The sequence below is a fragment of the Channa argus genome, chromosome 5 (genome assembly GCF_033026475.1).
Source record: "Channa argus isolate prfri chromosome 5, Channa argus male v1.0, whole genome shotgun sequence".
NCBI lineage: Eukaryota > Metazoa > Chordata > Actinopteri > Anabantiformes > Channidae > Channa > Channa argus.
The window spans coordinates 4,896,243-4,915,639 of NC_090201.1; the positions used below are offsets into that span (position 1 = coordinate 4,896,243).

General features: G+C 40.3%; 1 long non-coding RNA gene and 1 pseudogene across 1 annotated transcript; both read right to left on the bottom strand.

The window, feature by feature from the left end:
• Positions 1–3,801: 3,801 nt before the first annotated feature.
• Positions 3,802–8,171, bottom strand: LOC137127345 (bactericidal permeability-increasing protein-like; annotated as a pseudogene).
• Positions 8,172–14,440: 6,269 nt separating this feature from the next.
• Positions 14,441–19,259, bottom strand: LOC137128201 (uncharacterized). The gene is made up of 3 exons (XR_010914523.1): positions 19,213–19,259; positions 15,687–15,763; positions 14,441–15,567 (listed from the first exon to the last, which is right to left on the bottom strand). It is a non-coding gene; the product is annotated as an uncharacterized lncRNA (long non-coding RNA).
• Positions 19,260–19,397: the final 138 nt, after the last annotated feature.

A 19,397-nucleotide genomic window follows, 5' to 3' on the forward strand; every position in this document is an offset into this window, starting at 1 on the left:
AGTAGTGTTGTGGTCTGGTTTCTTCCCATGGGCATATCTGGAAGGTTCCATTGCCAAAACAGCCTAACTAGGTCCTTTCAATGCAATTCTACACTAAATGTTTGACCTCCTTATCTTTTTCGTGGTTTCGTTTCTATGCTACCCAAACTGCATGATCCTAGGTGAGTGTTGGAACATAGGTTGACAGGCCAATAAGATGATTTGCCTTCTGACTTTGCTTTTTCTTCACCCCAACGAAAATCCATTTTACCCTCACTTGTTAATAACACCTTGAAATACCCAAATTCTCAAACTCACTTGAGGTCCCCTTAAGGGAGCCGTTGACCCAGATACTTCACACAATTGAAAGGTAATCTTGAAACCTTAAAGGTGTGGTTCAACTGAACCACATAACCTGAAACATATTATGTGCCAATATTTGCCACACACCCTCTGGTGCTTTTCTTTAAATATGCAAATCACCATCCAGTCTGCCAGTCCATAGGAATCTTCCCCAATCTAACAACAAAGTGTCCAGCAGTACACCAGTTCTTGCACAGCTATTTTCAATATCAACTAAATATTGGATAATTCAGTGCAATGTGACCAATTGTCTCGTTTAGTTTGTACTGGGCTCACTATGGTTCATAACCTGAAACAAAGCTGTGCTCTTACAAATCATCACAAACTAACTGACACACAGCTCTAATGGGTTTCTTGGATAGTGGAATATGGAAGAAACGGACTCAGTTGCTGGCCCCACAGCAAATACTTTGGCTCCTTCAACATCAAACTGTAAGTTTGTGTATCTGTGACGAATGAAAAGAGATACACATGAAATTGCTGCGTGTGTACTGTATAATAAGTATAGAGTGAGGATGTCGTGCCCTGAAACTGATTTTTTAAATGTTTTAGGATCATTTAAGGATAATAAATTAACATCTAATCAATATTACACCTCATATTCTTCAACTTTATTTAAAATCCCAGGAATTACAAAACCATGTCAAATTCTAAGAATGTGCCTTATGAACAAACTTTCTTTAGAGCAGGACAAAAACTGAGAGGGGTGTGGTTTAAAAGCAAGTGATGCTGCAGCACAGCTCTATTGATATCTAGTGATGAGTAGTTAACAAAGACATCTGAGTCACAACCGTAGGTCAAAGATAATGATCATCCATCCAGTTTAGTTTCATCTAAACAAATGTGCCACCAGTATTCTATTCATGTTCTTAAAGAAAGGGATAATTTGCAGTTTTATGAGAAAAGGGTTTCTTCTTGCACACACAGTTAACTTCAGGAAGTGACCTTCAAACTTTCTGATCAGTCGTTGAATTTGCACACAGAATCTTTTTGTTAACTTAGAAGCTTTTACCTATGTGGTCTTGAATAGTGAAATCCTTCTACCGATATATTTACAGTTTCTCCTCTGAACATGTCCAAACCACCTCAATCTGGCCTCTCTGACTATCTCTGAAACATCTAACATAAGCTGTCCCTCTGATGTCCTCATTCCTGATCCTGTCCATCCTCGTCACTCCCAAAGAGAACCTCAAAATCTTAAGCTCTGCTGCCTCCAGTTCTGCCTCCTGTCTTTTCTTCAGTGCTACTGTCTCTAAGCCAAACAACATCTCTGGTCTCACCACTGTCTTGAACACCTTTCCTTTCATTCTTGCTGATACTGTTTTATCACACAACACACCTGACACTTTTCTCCACCCGTTCCAACCTGCTTGCACTCGCCTCTTCACCTCTTTTTCACACTTCCCATTGCTCTGAACCGTTGACCATAAGTACTTAAAGTCCTGCACCTTATTCACCTCTGCTCCTTGTAACCTCAACGTTCCATCTGGGTCCATCTCATTCACACACATGTATTCTATCTTACTGCGGTTACGCTTCTTTCCTCTGTTTTCCAGAGCAGACCTCCAGCTCTCTAGATTTTCCTCCACCCTCTCCCTGCTCTCACTACAAATCACAATGTCATCTGCAAACATCAAAGTCCATGGAGTTTCCTGTCTATACTCATCTGTCAGCCTGTCCATCACCAGAGCAAACAAGAAGGAGCTCAGAGCTGATCCTTGATGCAGACCCACCTCCACCTTGAACTCCTCTGTCACACCTACAGCACACCTCACCAAGGTCTTACAGCTCTCATAAATGTCCTGCACCACTCTAACATACTTCTCTGCCACTCCAGACTTTTTCATGCCACACCACAGCTCCTCTCTCTGCACCCTGTCATACGCTTTCTCTAAATCTACAAAGACACAATGCCTCTCCCTATGACCTTCTCTGTACTTCTTCATCCACCCATGGTAGAACAACTTGAACCCTGTTCCTAAGCTTCTAGCCTTGCTACCTTTCCACCTAGTCTCCTGGACACACAATATATCCACTTTCCTTCTCTGCATCATGTCAATCAACTCTCTAGCATTCACTGTCATAGTCCCAACATTTAAAGTCCCTACTATCAGTCTTACATTCTTAGCTTTCCTCTTCTCTCTCTGCCTACGAACACACCTTCCTCCTCTCCTTCTTTGACTTTGACCAACAGTAGTCCAATTTCCACCGGTACCCTGTAGGTCAACAGCAGCGGTGGCGGTCGTTGTTAACCCCGGCCCTGACCGATCAGGTACGGAAGTCATTGTCATGGTTCGCGATTTTAATTTAGCATATGTTTTACGTCGGATCCCCTTCCTGACACAACCCTCTGCATTTATCCAGACTTGGGACTGGCACAAGAAGACACTGGCTTGTGCCCCCTTGCGGTTGCATTACTTTCTTTTACTGCTATTGTTGCTTATCTCATTTCTCCAAACTGCTACTGCTTCCATTACAATTTAGTTTCTTACCTGTTCGTGCATGTGGAGCCAAACATCATTATAGTCACAATTTAGACCAAAGCTGTAAAATCTGTGTCACAGGTTATTTTCTAGCCTTGTCCATGCCATGTACTCTTTAAATTAATAATAAAAGTAACAGGGATATAGCTTTGTATCACACAATATTTATTTATATATAATATTAGATGTGTTGCTGTGGCGACCCATGAAAGGGAAAGGCTGAAAAGGAAAAGAAGATGGGCAGAGGGCATAACACTAGTTGGTAATTTTTCCAGAATATGTGCTTTTAACATTTATTGAAGGTGGAAGAAGGTTAATCATCAGCTCATAAACTTTACACTCTCTTAGGGGAAGGGAAGACTTCATAGTTTCTAATTCTAAACTATAATTAATAACTCTGCATAATATGGATAAACATTGAAGTCCTGTACCTGTGTACTAGGGGGACTTGAACCTGTCACAAGGCAACAAAGCTTAGCTCATGTTTCCATTTTTATGCAGGAAAGTAAAAGATCTGCCAAGGACCTGTGTGGGAGAACTGATGGCAATATGAAAGTGATTTTCCCCAAAGAGGATGATGCTGTTCATACTTCAGAATCCAACGCTGGACCTATTAATGCTGGAGACTATGTGCTCGTAAAGGTAGGGCTCCATTCATGGAGATGATGCAGCTACAAAGAGTCAGCATGTCTTTTCATATAAAGCCTGACTGATATGACCAATACTTTCAGTTAAGCTCCGTTGTATAATTTGTAGCAGGTGAGGCTCAGTAGGAAAAATGAAATGTCACATACACAAGGATTTGTGTATGTGACAGGATTTGGCAACATTAATGTGTCTGAAGAAAGTTATTAATATGGCTATAAGCCTTTGACCCCTGATCATGACCTCGGGTTTTGGGTATATTTATGTATGTTTTTCAGCAGTTTCAAATTGAAAGGTCTGTATTCTCATGCTCAAATAAAAATCCATTCCGGTAGTTCAGATGTTTTAATAGGATCACGTAAAAGGCTTTCAACTATAAAATCATAAGACAAATAAAGATTACCATATGGAAAATCCCTTTAACACTCATCAATTTACAAATATCAAATTCTCCTTTGAGATGTTTCTGTATCCTCTCATTTATGTTTGATGTTTTGTGTCTTTCAATATAGATATTGTCGTCTAACTCCCAGAGTCTGAGAGGTCGAGCCCTGAGTCACAGCTCCCTGAGAGACACAGTGGCACACTGTGAGCCTTCCTCTAGGCATCAGGTTGATGAACATGTGGCGTCAGACACTAGTATGATTGAAACTTGCCATTGAAAGACAGAGGTGACTTCAAAGGAAATTGGCTTTTAGTTTGTAAAGAAAGACTGACTTTGAAGACAAACTGGACAATTGTGCTGAGTTATGAAAACTACAATGATATTTAAACACTCAGCACCAAATGTGTTTATGTTCGTATTAAACTGATACTGAAACCCTCTACAAACCAAAACTAAAAAAAACCCCAAACATCTTTGATCAGCACAAATGTAGATTTGCTGTGTGAGTTACACAGACAGAAACGTTGAGAAAGAACCCAAGTAAAGTCAGCATAAAGCTCTATAATCTGCTTTGAAAGGAGCATGTTAGTTTCTAAGAGATGATTGTAGCGACAACAGTGAATCTCATATTGCAGAACATCCTGTGTTATGACAGGACTGCACTGATGGGAAAAACTCACTGCCCCTCATCTGCATTTTCTATGTAGAAAAGCTGATCATTTAAGATGATGCATAAAATTACAAAAAGGGTAACAATTTAAAGCAAAACCAAGATGCAAACTGTATTTCTCAAGCTGGTAATTGTAGTAGTGGTATAATTGCTCTACGTGCTCTATCGTGGTGATATCCCCTGGTGCAAAAGTAAACCATGGGAATTTTCTGGATTAAATTTCAAGCCGTGAACTGAACATCTGTCCCAATCAGCATGTAGTCCTAGGGAGTAAAAGAGTTAATGGTTAATAATAGCTTTTAGATCATGGATGTTACATTAACCCTCATAAAGAAACTATAATTAATCACTGCAGTAATATAGAAAATGCCATGTCTGTGACCTTTAGGACCTGAAGCTGGGTATTCACAAGTTTTATCTTCCCAATTGTAGGAAGTGGGTATCCCTTTGCAAGTTGCGCTATGAAGCAAAATTAACACATTTAAGGAAACAAAAATGTGATTTGATGTGCAGAAAAGTTACTACAACATGTAATAATAAAGCACAACCCACATATTACCTGCAGCTCAAAATGCTTTTCATTTTAAGTAAAAAGCCATAACTAGTAAAAAGGCATCTGACTGTTTTAAGATATAACACAGATTCAAAAGAAAGCAGCGTGATCCATTGAAAAGACCTAACCTGATTCTGGAAGCATTAAAAACACTAAATGTACAGTCGTATAGATGGATAATGTCACTACCTCTAAGTACAGATAATAAGATTGTCCTTTATTTGACAGTTGAGAAATCAGCTCACTGCATGGCGTCGACTGTAAACCCATTGGTTTTTGGCTATGACATTAAAAGGGCGAAGACTTTTTTTGTGCTGCGGATCTTTGATTTTAAATTAAAATGAGGGTCTAAAAAAATGACCCTAGAAGTGAACAAAACTTGGCTTTAATCTGTGTGCAGCAGCAAGTACATGGCCTGGCACCTATTTCATTTTGAGAAAAAACTGAAAATCCAGCAACTCACCATTCACTTTGGGTATTCGAGGACCTTATCAAGGGATTTGACCTGTAAGTTAGAGTTAGATTGTTAGACTTGTACTGCTGGTGAACGACACTATGACTCATGTTAAAATGCAGCTCTCACCTGAAATGCTCCAACATAACTTGTCCCAAGGGTCAGATCCATTCTGTGCAAATGAGGCAAAATTAGACTGCAACGTTCATTACGAAGACCTTTTGGCCCCATTTTTCCCTTCTGAGAATGAGTGTTGATTTTTTAGTAACTCACTTGTTAAGGCTGACAGCTCCAGCCAGCCTCATTTCACTGACAAACATCTGGGTGCTGACACTGGTGTCCTGTAAACAAAATTGTGAAAATTGAGTTTTTTTGTTTACTTATCTAAAGCACACTAATGCTTGTTATTGTTTCAGCTGTGTAACCTACTAAGTTCAGGACAAAAAGAGGGGAAAGTGTGGTGTCGAGTTGGATAGCGTAGGCCGTCACTGTGCCAGTGGCCTGGAGGGGTATGTTGTTGGGTTGAAAACTGATGATAGGAGTTTTCACCGTCTTCACCAGCAGTTTTATCATCAGGCCTGGGTAGAGCTTGGCAATCTGAAAATATACCATGACATATCTGACAAATTGCCACAGGAAATCATTCTGATTATGAAAACAGAGGTGTGTGTTTTCACCTGTGGGATGAAGACCCCAAATGTTTTAGTGCTGAGTCTTATGGGAGAACTTTGAGGGATCTGTTGTGACAGAGTGAGAGTTTTTAGACCATTGTGACCCCATGAAAAGTGAATAAGCCAGGAGCAGGAGACTCACTATATCATCTGTGATGTAGAGATTGAAGAAAAGGCTGCAGAGTTGGCGGTGAAGGCAGACAAACCCATGTACAATATGTTGTTGTTCTGGGATGGCAGGGAAAAGAGTGTGGGGGGACTGGAGGCTCCTGGTGCTTCCCGATGTTGTAAAATTCACCCTAAAGATTGGAAAAAGAGACGATAAAGGAAGAAATCATCTGTGTCTTTATTTTACTTTTTAGATTCTGAAATGTAATACTTTACCTTTAAGTTCAAGTCTATAGAAGACGATGACACCGTGGTCGATGAAACCATTGAATATTCAATCTCTGCATACTTGTCCACCTGGGCTAAAACTGCAGTATGGTAGAAAATCAGTTATATGTTCAACATAACTAAAACATCTTAATAATTTATGTGACAGGATTTTTTTTATCATTGAGAGTTTTGAAATGAGGGTTCAAATTAGATACTGCATTATTCACCAGAGGGCAGAGCTGCAACAATAAAGAACAGAAAAACTCTGTGTCATATCAAACAATGGTTTTTGACTGGAAAAAGCAAATATACTGCTCCCAAAACTGGACACTGACAAATCTGTATTTTCCATTTAATGCCACTTTTTAATTTTATGCCAGGAGCATCTGTTGTGAGTTTGGCCCCCAACTAGTTGAGATGTATATGATAGATGATAAAAACAGCGAGTTTAAGGCTGGTTTCCTCTCACCTGTTTCGCTAATTCACCACGCAATGCCTTATCAATGAAGCTTGTGAAGAGATTGTACAGCAAACTGCAACAAACAGGAAATACAAGAAATAGGAGAGTTTGCAGTACATCCAGCATGACAGTTAAAACTGGAAATTCCTATTCTGTCAGATAATTACAAACGTAGCAGGCAGAAAGCTTTGTTTTACCTGGCTCCACCGTGAAACTTGATGCTGGCACTGCCAACACTGGCTGCACAGCCGACACTACTGACTGCAGGTCGGCCTGTCTCATCACTCCTGATGGCGATACTTGTAGTGATAGTGAGTTCGTTCACATTCAGATCAAAAGAGCCGCTGTCCTTTCTGTTGATTGAGAGCAGTCACTGCTGCAGCAGAAATATCACAAAATGCACTCAATGGTACAGCTCAAAGAAGAAATCTTTGGCCACTCACATTATTACGAGGTACTTGACCCTCCAGTCCCCATGCAGACTGATGAAAGCATTACTGATAGACAGTCTCACACCAGTACCTGGCACCAGATCCACTGCAGACTGTGGAAATCCCACATTCACTATCTGCAAACTATAAGAATCAATATACCCATTTACAAAGACACAAAATTATACCACATAAAATATGCACCACTTTTGAAAAGAATTTACAGTGACATTGCTTTACTTTGACAGGCTGTACTGGACTTTTCAAATGGGAAACACACGCTCTGTTCCTGAAATATCCGGGACTTTGATGCTTTTGAGTTCCTGCTGGATTGAAGCCAACCCCAGTTCCCTGCCTAAAACAAGACCAAACTTGATGATAGAGCCCATGACATAACCGGTTTATCACCTAATGGAAGTAAAGTTTGCAGCGAGTGTTACCATATTCAAGGCCTTTCTGTGTTAACTTGACATTTACTCCAGGGTTGGTGCCTAAGGTCGGAGGGATCAGAGCAACCACTGGTACATCTTCACTGTTTTGAGATAAAAAGCACAGCAAAATTCGTGTTATTTTTATGAACACTGCAACATAAACCAGTTGATGTTTCTGGTTTTGTGTGGTTGCTTTTGTTTGGGAAATGCTTTGGAGGCATAACCTCAAAACATCTTTTAGAAGAGTTTTGTTTTCTTGATCATACATGACCGGTTCTCTATTCTTCAGTCAATTGTTCCATACATGAGGATCATATCCTAACATCTATGATGCATGCTTCCTGAATTATTCATAATACACAGCTTGGGAGCACCTTTCTCACCCGTTTAGTTTGAGCAAATTTTAGTGTGACAGATTTAGATTATGAATGAATTTACGAACAGACAAAATCTAAGGCATCTGACTGCTAGCTGAACATCCCCTCAAAGACATATGTGGGTCAGACATGCACAAGAGACATATGAGTTTAATTGTGTTTCAGGACACAACAGAAAATGGGAAACTTAATAAAAACACTGTAAAAGAGCTGTCTATTGAAGAAAATACATATTTTACTACCAGAAAACAAAATAACCATCCCTGACTACACATACCAAGATCAGGACTAGCTTTGGCCCAAGTAGTCATATTTAGTCTAAATACACTTCAGGATACAAGCAACACTGTCATTTTGTTTCATGATTTATACATATTGAAATATTATATTATTATTATTATTATTATGCATGTAATCTAAACTGTTTGTCAGAACGAAGCATTCAGTGAAAAGACTAGAGTTTGTCGAATGTAAATCGATGCAGCACTTTAGAACTGTTAACCCTTGCAGTCCACCTATGTTACAATCTTTTATTTCCGTTTTAAAAAGTTAAAGTTCATTCACACACATTTGGAAGGATTTATTTGGACTCATTATTCCAAACAGTCATAGAAAAATCTTACAAAATAATAAATAATTTAGTGAGTATGCAACAGCTCTTACCCAAAGAAATATCAATAGCAGTTTGTTTTAGAACCAGTCGTCCTCTCCCAATGTCCTCATTGGACTGAAAACAATGCATTCTGAAAGAGGAAGTAGGGCTCATGACTTATAATTTGCTAATTAAATCAGCAACAAGAATCACACCCAGTATTGATAAGTTGAATGTCGTGCTGCTCTGATCTCATATAATTTTTTTTTAATTATTCTGGTATTAGTAGTGTTGTGGTCTGGTTTCTTCCCATGGGCATATCTGGAAGGTTCCATTGCCAAAACAGCCTAACTAGGTCCTTTCACTGCAATTCTACACTAAATGTTTGACCTCCTTATCTTTTTCGTGGTTTCGTTTCTATGCTACCCAAACTGCATGATCCTAGGTGAGTGTTGGAACATAGGTTGACAGGCCAATAAGATGATTTGCCTTCTGACTTTGCTTTTTCTTCACCCCAACGAAAATCCATTTTACCCTCACTTGTTAATAACACCTTGAAATACCCAAATTCTCAAACTCACTTGAGGTCCCCTTAAGGGAGCCGTTGACCCAGATACTTCACACAATTGAAAGGTAATCTTGAAACCTTAAAGGTGTGGTTCAACTGAACCACATAGTCTGAAACATATTGTGTGCCAATATTTGCCACACACCCTCTGGTCCTTCTCTTTAAATATGCAAATCACCATCCAGTCTGCCAGTCCAAAGGAATGTTCCCCAATCTCCATGTAACAAAAAAGTGTCCAGAGCGTTCAGCATCTCAGGGTAAATCTGATTCTGACTGGGCGCCTTGGTGCTGGGAAGGTTCTTCAAAGCTTTCAATGAATCATTTAATCAATCAAGACAAACTCGTTGATTTGTAAACAAGTACACAAGTTCTTGCACAGCTATTTTCAATATCAACTAACAATTGGATAATTCAGTGCAATGTGACCAATTGTCTCGTTTAGTTTGTACTGTGCTCATTATGGTGCATAACCCGAAACAAAGCTGCGCTCATTCAAATCATCACAAACTAACTGACACACAGGTCTAATGGGTTTCTTGCATAGTGGACTGTGGAAGAAACGGACTAAGTTGGGGGCCCCACAGCAAATACTTTGGCTCCTTCAACATCAAACTGTAAGTTTGTGTATCTGTGATGACTGAGAAGAGATATACATGAAATTGCTGCGTGTGTACTGTATAATAAGTATAGAGTGAGGATTTTTTTTTAGGATCATTTAAGGATAATAAATTAACACCTAATCATTATTACACCTCATATTCTTCACCTTAATTTAAAATCCCAGGAATTACAAAATCATGTCAAATTCTAAGAATGTGCATTATGAAGAAACTTTCTTTAGAGCAGAACAAAAACTGAGAGGGGTGCAGTTTAAGAGCAAGTGATGCTGCTGCAGAGCTCTAGTGACATCTAGTGGCGAGTAGTAAACAAAGACATCTGAGTCACAACCGTAGGTCAAAGATAATGATCATTCAATTTAATTCCATTCAATTCAACTTTATTTATATAGCGCCAATTTACAACAAAGTCATCTCAAGGTACTTTAAATAATAAAGTCTAGACTACACAAGTATGTAGAGGCAACCCAACAAATCCCTCTTGAGCAAGCCGTAGGCAACAGTAGAGCAGAAAAACTCCCTTTAACGGAAGAAACCTCCAGCAGAACCAGGCTCAGGGTGGGCGGCCATCTCCCTTGACCGGTTGGGGTGAGTGGAAAGTGAAGGGAGAAAGGAAAAGAGCAACAAAAAGCAACGACAAAACATTATACAGGTTGGTAGGACACAAAATTAAGAGCATACAGTGGTGACAAATAAATGTATAGAGAAAAAGAGGAGGGGAGCTCATTGCACTTGCGGGAGTCCCCCAACACTCTAAACCTATAGCATCTTAAGTAGGAGCTAGTTCAGGTTGTATGAGCAGTTTTAACTATAAGCTTTATCAAAAATGAAGGTTTTAAGCCTAGTCTTAAAAGTAGAGAGGGTGTCTACCCCCCGAATTTGGATTGGAAGCTGGTTCCACAAGAGAGGAGCTTGATAGCTAAAGGCTCTGCCTCCCATTCTACTTTTGCAAACTCTGGGAAGCACAAGTGGGCCTGTATTCTGGGATGAAAGTGTTCTAATCAGGAGATACAGAACTATGAGATCTTTTAAATATGATGGAGTTTGACCATTAAGAGCTTTGTTTGTAAGGAGGAGGGTTTTGAACTCTATTCTAGATTTTATGTGAAGCCAATGGAGAGAGCTAGTGAAGGTGAAATATGAATATAAAATCTCTTTTACTAGTTCCAGTCAGCTATCTTGCTGCAGCATTTTGGATTAACTGAAGGCGTTTTCTTGAGTTATTAGGACACCCCAAGAGCAGGGAATTGCAGTTGTCCAACCTAGAGGTAACAAATGCATGGACTAGTTTTTTGGCATCACTTTGAGACAGGATGCTACTAATTTTAGCAATGTTACGTTGGCGGAAGAAGGCTTTTTTAGAGATTTGTCTTATATGTGAGGTAAACGCCAAATCCTGGTCAAAAATAACTCTCACCGCAGCACTGGAGGCCAAAGTTATGTCATCTAAAGTAACTATTATTGTTAGACAGCATATTTCTCATCTTTTTAGGCCCAAAGAGAATTATTTCAGTTTTGTCTGAAATTAGAAGTAGGTAATTGTAGGACATCCGGGCCTTTACGTCTTTTAGACATGCTTAAAGTTTGACTATTTGGTTAGTATCTTTTGGTTCCACAGATAAATAGAGCTGGGTATCATCTGCATAGCAGTGCAAGTTTATGGAATGTTTCATAATAATTTTGCCTAAAGGTGACATATACAGATTGAAAAGTTCTGGTCCTAACACAGAGCCCTGTGGAATTCCATAACTAACTTTTGTGCAGAAAGAGGATTCATCATTAACATTAAACAAGTTGGAATCTGTCTGACAGATAAGATTTAAACCAATGCAGTGCGGTTCCTTTAATCCCAAATCCATGTCAATGGTGTCAAATGAGGCACTAAGGTCTAGTAAGACGAGTATGGACACAAGTCCATTATCTGAGGCCAAGAGAAGATCGTTGGTGACTTTTACCAGTGCTGTTTCTGTACTATGATGAACTCTAAACCCTGACTGAAAGTCTAATTATTCCTGTACAGGGGGTCACATAATTGTTTTGTAACTACTTTTTCAAGGATTTTAGAAAAAAATGGGGAGATTTGATATTGGTCTATAGTTGGCTAGGAACAGGGTCAGGACATGTTGTTAGTTTTGAGAAAGCGATAGTTGAACTTAGCTCAGTGAGATCTATGGGTGAAAAGCAGTCTAAGAGGTATAGGGCCCTTATTGAGGATTCTAGAGCTGTTGTACATAAAAATCTATCTTTAATATTTGGGGGGAGGATCTGATGAATTTTTCCCCTAATGGCTACAATTTTATTCATAAAGAAACTCATGAAGTCTTCTTCCACCTACGGAACATTGCCAAAATTAGGAGCATCCTGTCTCAAAGTGATGCCGAAAAACTGGTCCATGCATTTGTTACCTCTAGGTTGGACTACTGTAATTCCCTACTTTCAGGATGCCCCAGTAACTCCCTAAAGAGCCTGCAATTAATCCAAAATGCTGCAGCAAGAGTGCTGACTGGAACTAGCAAGAGAGATCATATTTCACCTACACTAGCTTCTCTCCATTGGCTTCCCATTAAATGTAGAATAGAATTTAAAACCCTGCTTCTTACATATAAAGCTCTGAATGGTCAGGCTCCATCATATTTAGAAGACCTCATAGCACCATATCATCCCAGTAGACCACTTCGCTCTCAGAATGCAGGCCTACTTGTGGTTCCCAGAATTTCCAAAAGTAGAATGGGAGGTAGAGCCTTTAGCTATCAAGCTCCTCTCCTGTGGAACCAGCTCCCAGTTCAGATTCGGGAAGCAGACACCCTCTCTACTTTTAAGTCTAGGCTTAAAACCTTCCTTTTTAATAAAGCATATAGTTAGTTATAGTTATGCTGCCATAGGCTTAGACTGCTGGGGGACCCAACCCCCAATGCACTGAGCTCCTTTCCTCCTCTTGACCATCTCTCCTCTCCTCTCATCCAGCAATTGTCACCACTGTATGTCATTAACTCTGTGTGTTCTCTCCCGTAGTTGTCTTTGTCCTCCTCTGTCCCCCTCTCTCTGTCCCTTTCTGCAGGTGTCCCCCGGCTTTGAAGCTGTGTGTCTTCCAGCGTGAAGCTACTGATCCTACCAATCTGCCAGATGTTTTGTTGTTGCTTTTGTTGCTCTGTTCTTTTCTCTCTCCCCTTTCCACTCACCCCAACCGGTCGAGGCAGATGGCTGTCCACCCTGAGCCTGGTTCTGCTGGAGGTTTCTTCTGTTAAAGGGAGTTTTTCCTCTCCACTGTTGCCTATGGCTTGCTCCAGGGGGAATTGTTGGGTTCTCTTTATATATCTTTATAATCTTGACTTTATTCTGTAAAGTGCCCTGAGATGACTTTGTTGTGAATTGGCGCTATATAAATAAAGTTGAATTGAATTGAATTGAATTGCTGCTTTTTTTTTTTTTTTTGAAAAGATACTTTCTTTTACTTTTCTTAAAATTGTAAAAGCTGTGTCACAGGTTATTTTCTAGCCTTGTCCATGCCATTAGCCTTACTGTACTCTTTAAATTAATAATAAAAGTAACGAGAATATACCTTTGTATCACTCAACATTTATTTATATATAATATTAGGTGTGTTGCTGTGGCAACCCCTAAAAGGGAACAGCTGAATAGGACAAGAAGATTAATATTAGGTGTGTTCTTAGTTATTTTGTTCACTGTGAAATATGAAACTTTGCTCAAACTACCTTTTGTCCTTCCCTAGGTTTAAGAAATCACTAAAGGTTCTGTTGTAAATTTTTATATACAAATCAACAGCGCCATTGGCTTTCTGGCAGAGAATTAAATCTTCAGTTTTTCAGAAGAAGAAAAGTAGACATAACACTAGTTGGTAATTTTCCCAGAATATGTGCTTTTAACATTTATTGAAGGTGGAAGAAGGTTAATCTTCAGCTCATGAAACTTTACAGTCTCTTAGGGGAAGGGAAGACTTCATTGTTTCTAAGTCTAAACTATGATTAGTAACTCTGCATAATATGGGAAAAAGTTGAAGTCCTGTACCTGTTTACTAGGGGGACTTGAACCTGTCACCGGGCAACACAGCTTAGCTCATGTTTCCATTTTTATGCAGGAAAGTAAAAGATCTGCCAAGGACCTGTGTGGGAGAACTGATGGTAATATGAAAGTGATTTTCCCCAAAGAGGATGTTGCTGTTCATACTTCAGAATCCAACTCTGGACCTATTAATGCTGGAGACTATGTGCTCGCAAAGGTAGGGCTCGGTTCATGCAGATCATGCAGCTACAAAGAGTCAACATGTCTTTTCAAATAAAGCCTCACTGATATGGCCAATACCTTCAGTTAAATTCCGTTGTATAGTTTGTAGCAGGTTAGGCTCAGTAGGAAGAGGATGCAGAGGACAGAGTTAGATGGAGGCACATGATTCGCTGTGGCGACCACTGAAAGAGAACAGCCGAAAGGAATGAAGAAGAAGGCTCAGTAGGAAAAATGAAATGTCACAAACACAATTCAGGATTTGGCAACATTAATATGTCTGAAGAAAGTTATTAATATGGCTATAAGCCTTTGACCCCTGATCATTACCTCGAGTCTTGGGTATATTTACGTATGTTTTCAGCAGTTTCAAATTGAAATGTCTGTATTCTTATGCTCAAATAAAAATCCATTCCAGTAGTTCAGATGTTTTAATTGAATCATGTAAAAGGCTTTCAACTATAAAATCACAGCTCCCTGAAAGACACAGTGGCACACTGTGAGCCTCTGTCTAGGCATCAGGTTGATGAACATGTGGCGTCACACACCAGCATTATTGAAACTTGCCATTGATAGACAGAGATGACTTCACAGGAAATTGGCATTAAGTTTGTAAAGACAGACTGACTTTGAAGACAAACTGGACAATTGTGCTGAGCTATAAAAACTACAATGATATTTAAACACTCAGCACCAAATGTGTTTATGTTCGTATTAAACTGATACTGAAACCCTCTAGGATGATTTAATACACAGTACTGTGACAGATTGGTTTTGTCTAAATGAGTGGTGTGTGATTGATGTCAAAGCAGTTTTTTCCTAAAGTGCGGCAAAAAAAAACCTAAACATCTTTTATCAGCACAAATGTAGATTTGCTGTGTGAATTACACAGAATAAAACTTGAGAAAGAACCCGCGTAAAGTCAGCATAAAGCTCTGTAATCTGCTTTGAAAGGAGCATATTAGTTTATAAGAGATGATTGTTGCGACAACAGTGAATCTCATCCTGCAGAACATCCTGTGTTATGACAGCACTGCACTGACACTGATGGGAAAAACTCACTCACACATCTTCTGTGTAGAAAAGCTGATCATTTAAGATGATGCATAAAAATACAAAAAGGGTAACAATTTAAAGCAAGACCGAGATGCAAACTCTATTTTTCAAGCTCCATCGTGGCTCCATCCCCTGGTGCAAAAGTAAACCATGGGAATTTTCTGGATTAAATTTCAAGCCGTGAACTGAACATCTGTCCCAATCGGCATGTAGTCCTAGGGGAGAAAACAGTTAATGGTTAATAATAGCTTTTAGATCATGAATGTTACATTAACCCTCATAAAGAAAAATATAATAATCACTGCAGTTATATAGAAAATACCATGTCTCTGACCTTTAGGACCTGAAGCTGGGTATTCACAAGTTTCATCTTCCCAATTGCAGGAAGTGGGTAACCCTTTGCAAGTTGCGCTATGAAGCAAAATTAACACATTTAGGGAAACAAAAATCAGATTTGATGTGCAGAAAAGTTACTACAACATGTAATCATAAAGCACAACCCACATAGTTAAAAGCCATCTGACTGTTTTAAGATATAACACAGATTCAAAAGAAATCAGCGTGATCCATTGAACAAACCTAACCTGATTCTGGAAGCATTAAAAACACTAAATATACAGTTGTATAGATGGATGATGTCACTAACTCTCCTCTTCTTTTCCTTTCAGCTGTTCCCTCCATCTAACCCTGTCCTCTGCATCCTCTTCTCTCACACCAACTAACTTCATGTTCTCTCTCACTACATCCATAAATCTTCCCTTTGGTCTTCCTCTAGACCTCCTGCCTGGCAGCTCCTTCTATCGATATATTCACAGATTCTCCTCTGAACATGTCCAAACCACCTCAATCTGTCCTCTCTGACTTTATCTCCAAAACGTCTAATATGAGCTGTCCCTCTGATGTCCTCATTCCTGATCCTGTCCATCCTCGTCACTCCCAAAGAGAACCTCAACATCTTAAGCTCTGCTACCTCCAGCTCTGCCTCATGTCTTTTCTTCAGTGCCACTGTCTCTTAGCCGAACAACATCGCTGGTCTCACCACCGTCTTGAACATCTTTCCTTTCATTCTCGCTGATACTCTTTTATCACACAACACACCTGACACTTTTCTCCACCTGTTCCAACCTGCCTGCACTCGCCTCTTCACCTCTTTTTCACACTCTCCGTTGCTCTGAACCGTTGACCCTAATTACTTAAAGTCCTGCACCTTTTTCATCTCTTCTACCTATAACCTCACTGTTCCACCTGGGTCCCTCTCATTTACACACATGTATTCTGTCTTGCTGCAGCTAAGCTTCATTCCTCTGTTTTCCAGAGCAGACCTCCACCTCTTTAGATTTTCCTCCACCTGCTCCCTGCTCTCACTACAAATCACAATGTCATCTGCAAACATCATAGTCCATGGAGATTCCTGTCTAACCTCATCTGTCAGCCTGTCCATCACCAGAGCAAACAAGAAGGGGATCAGAGCTGATCCTTGATGCAGACCCACCTCCACCTTGAACTCCTCTGTCACACCTACAGCACCTCACTACTGTCTTACAGCTCTCATACATGTCCTGCACCACTCTAACATACTTCTCTGCCACTCTAGACGTCAATACATACATACAATACCACAGCTCCTCTCTCAGCACCCTGTCATACTCTTTCTCTAAATCTATAAGGACCCAATGCAATTCCCTATGACCCTCTCTGTACTTCTCCATCAGCATCCTCAAAGCAAATACTGCATCTGTCTTTGTCTGACTTTGTCTAAGCGTGAATCCATATTGCTGCTCACAGATGCTCACCTCTGCCCTTAGCCGAGCTTCCACTACTCTTTCCCACAACTTCATTGTTTGGCTCATTAGCTTTATTCCTCTGTAGTTGCCACAGCTCTGCACATCTCCCTTGTTCTTAAAAATTTGCACCAGTACACTTCGCCTCCAGTCCTCAGCATCTTCTCACTCTCCAAGATCCTATTAACTAGTCAGAAACTCTACTGCCACTTCTCCTAGACACTTCCATACCTCCACAGGTTTGTCATCAGGACCAACTGCCTTTCCGCTCTTCATCCTCTTCAACGCCCTCCTCACTTCACACGTACTAATCTTTGCTACTTCCTGCTCCACACCAGTCACCTCTTCTACTCTTTGTTCCCTTTCATTTTCCTCGTTCATCAACTCTTCAAAGTTCTCCTTCCATCTTCCCATCACACTCCTGGCACCTGTCAATACATTTCCATCCTTATCTTTAATCACACTAACCTGCTGCACATCCTTCCCATCTCTATCTCTTTGTCTGTCCAACCTGTACAAATCCACCTCTCCCTCTTTAGTGTCCAACCTAGCATACAAGTCCTCATATGCTCTTTGTTTGGCCTTTTCCACCTCTACCTTCACCTTACGCTGCATCTCCCTGTGCTCCTGTCTACTCTCTTCAGTCCTCTCCGTGTCCCACTTCTTCTCAGCTAACCTCTTTCTCTGTATACACTCTTTAACTTCCTCGTTCCACCACCAAGTCTCCTTGTCCACTTTCCTCTTTCCAGATAACACACCGAGTACCCTCCTACCTCTCTCCCTGATCACATTAGCTGTAGTGTTCCAGTCATCTGGAATCACCTCCAAACCACCCAGAGTCTGTCTCAGCTCCCTGAAAGCTACACAATATTCTTACTTTTTCAATTTCCACCACTTCGTCCTCTGCTCTGCATTTGTCATCTTCATCTTCCTCACCAGCAGAGTCCTTTTACACACAACCATCCTGTGTTATCTGGCTACACTCTCCCTACCAATAGTTTACAGTCGATGGTCTCTTTCAGATCACAACATCTACACTAGATGTCGTCTACCTGAGTGCTTCTACCTCCGCTCTCATACATAACCCTATGTTCTTGCCTCTTCTGGAAAAAACTGTTCACTACAGCCATTTCCATCCTCTTTGCAAAGTCTACCAACATCTGTCCTTCTGCGTTCCTGTCCCGAAGACCAAATCTGCTCATTACATTCTCATCACCTCTGTTCCTTTCACCTACATGTCCATTGAAATCTGCACCATTCACCACTCCTTCACCTCTGGGGATGCTCTGAATCACTTCATCTAACTCACTCCAGAATTTCTCCTTCTCTTCTAACTCACATCCTACCTGTGGGGCATAACCACTCACAACATTGAACATTACCCCTTCAATTTCCAGCTTCAGACTCATCAACCTTTCTGATACTCTTTTCGCCTCTAGAACGTTACTCACAAATTACTCTTTCAGGATAACTCCTACTCCATTTCTGTTCCTATCTGACCCATGGTAAAACAACTTGAACCTGCTCCTAAGCTTCTAGCCTTGCTACCTTTCCACCTGGTCTCATGGACACACAGTATATCCACCTTCCTTGTCTGCATCATGTCAATCAACTCTCTAGCCTTCCCTGTCATAGTCCCAACATTCAAAGTCCCTACTGTCAGTCCTACATTCTTAGCTTTCCTCTTCTTTCTCTACCTTCAAATACACCTTACTCCTCTCCTTCTTTGTCTTCGACCAACAGTAGTCCAATTTCCACCGGTACCCTGTAGGTCAACAGCACCGGTGGGGGTCGTTCTTAATACAGATAATAAGTACAGATAATAAGATTGTCCTTTATTTGACAGTCGAGAAATCAGCTCACTGCATGGCATCGACTGTAAACCCATTGGTTTTTAGAAATGACATTAAAAGGGCAAAGGCTTTTTGTGCTGCGGATCTTTGTTTTGAAATTCAAATGAGGGTCTAATAAAATGACCCTAGAAGTTAACAAAACTTGGCTTTATTTTGTGTGCAGCAGCAAGTACATGGCCTGGCACCTATTTCATTTTGAGAAAAAACTGAAAAAACAGCAACTCACCATTCACTTTGGGTATCACTACCACATCGAGCACCGTTTGGAGGACCTTATCAAGGGATTTGACCTGTAGGTTAGAGTTAGATTGTTAGGCTTGTACTGCTGGTGGACACTGTGACTCATGTTAAAATGCAGCTCTCACCTGAAACGCTCCAACATAACTTGTCCCCAGGGTCAGATCCATTCTG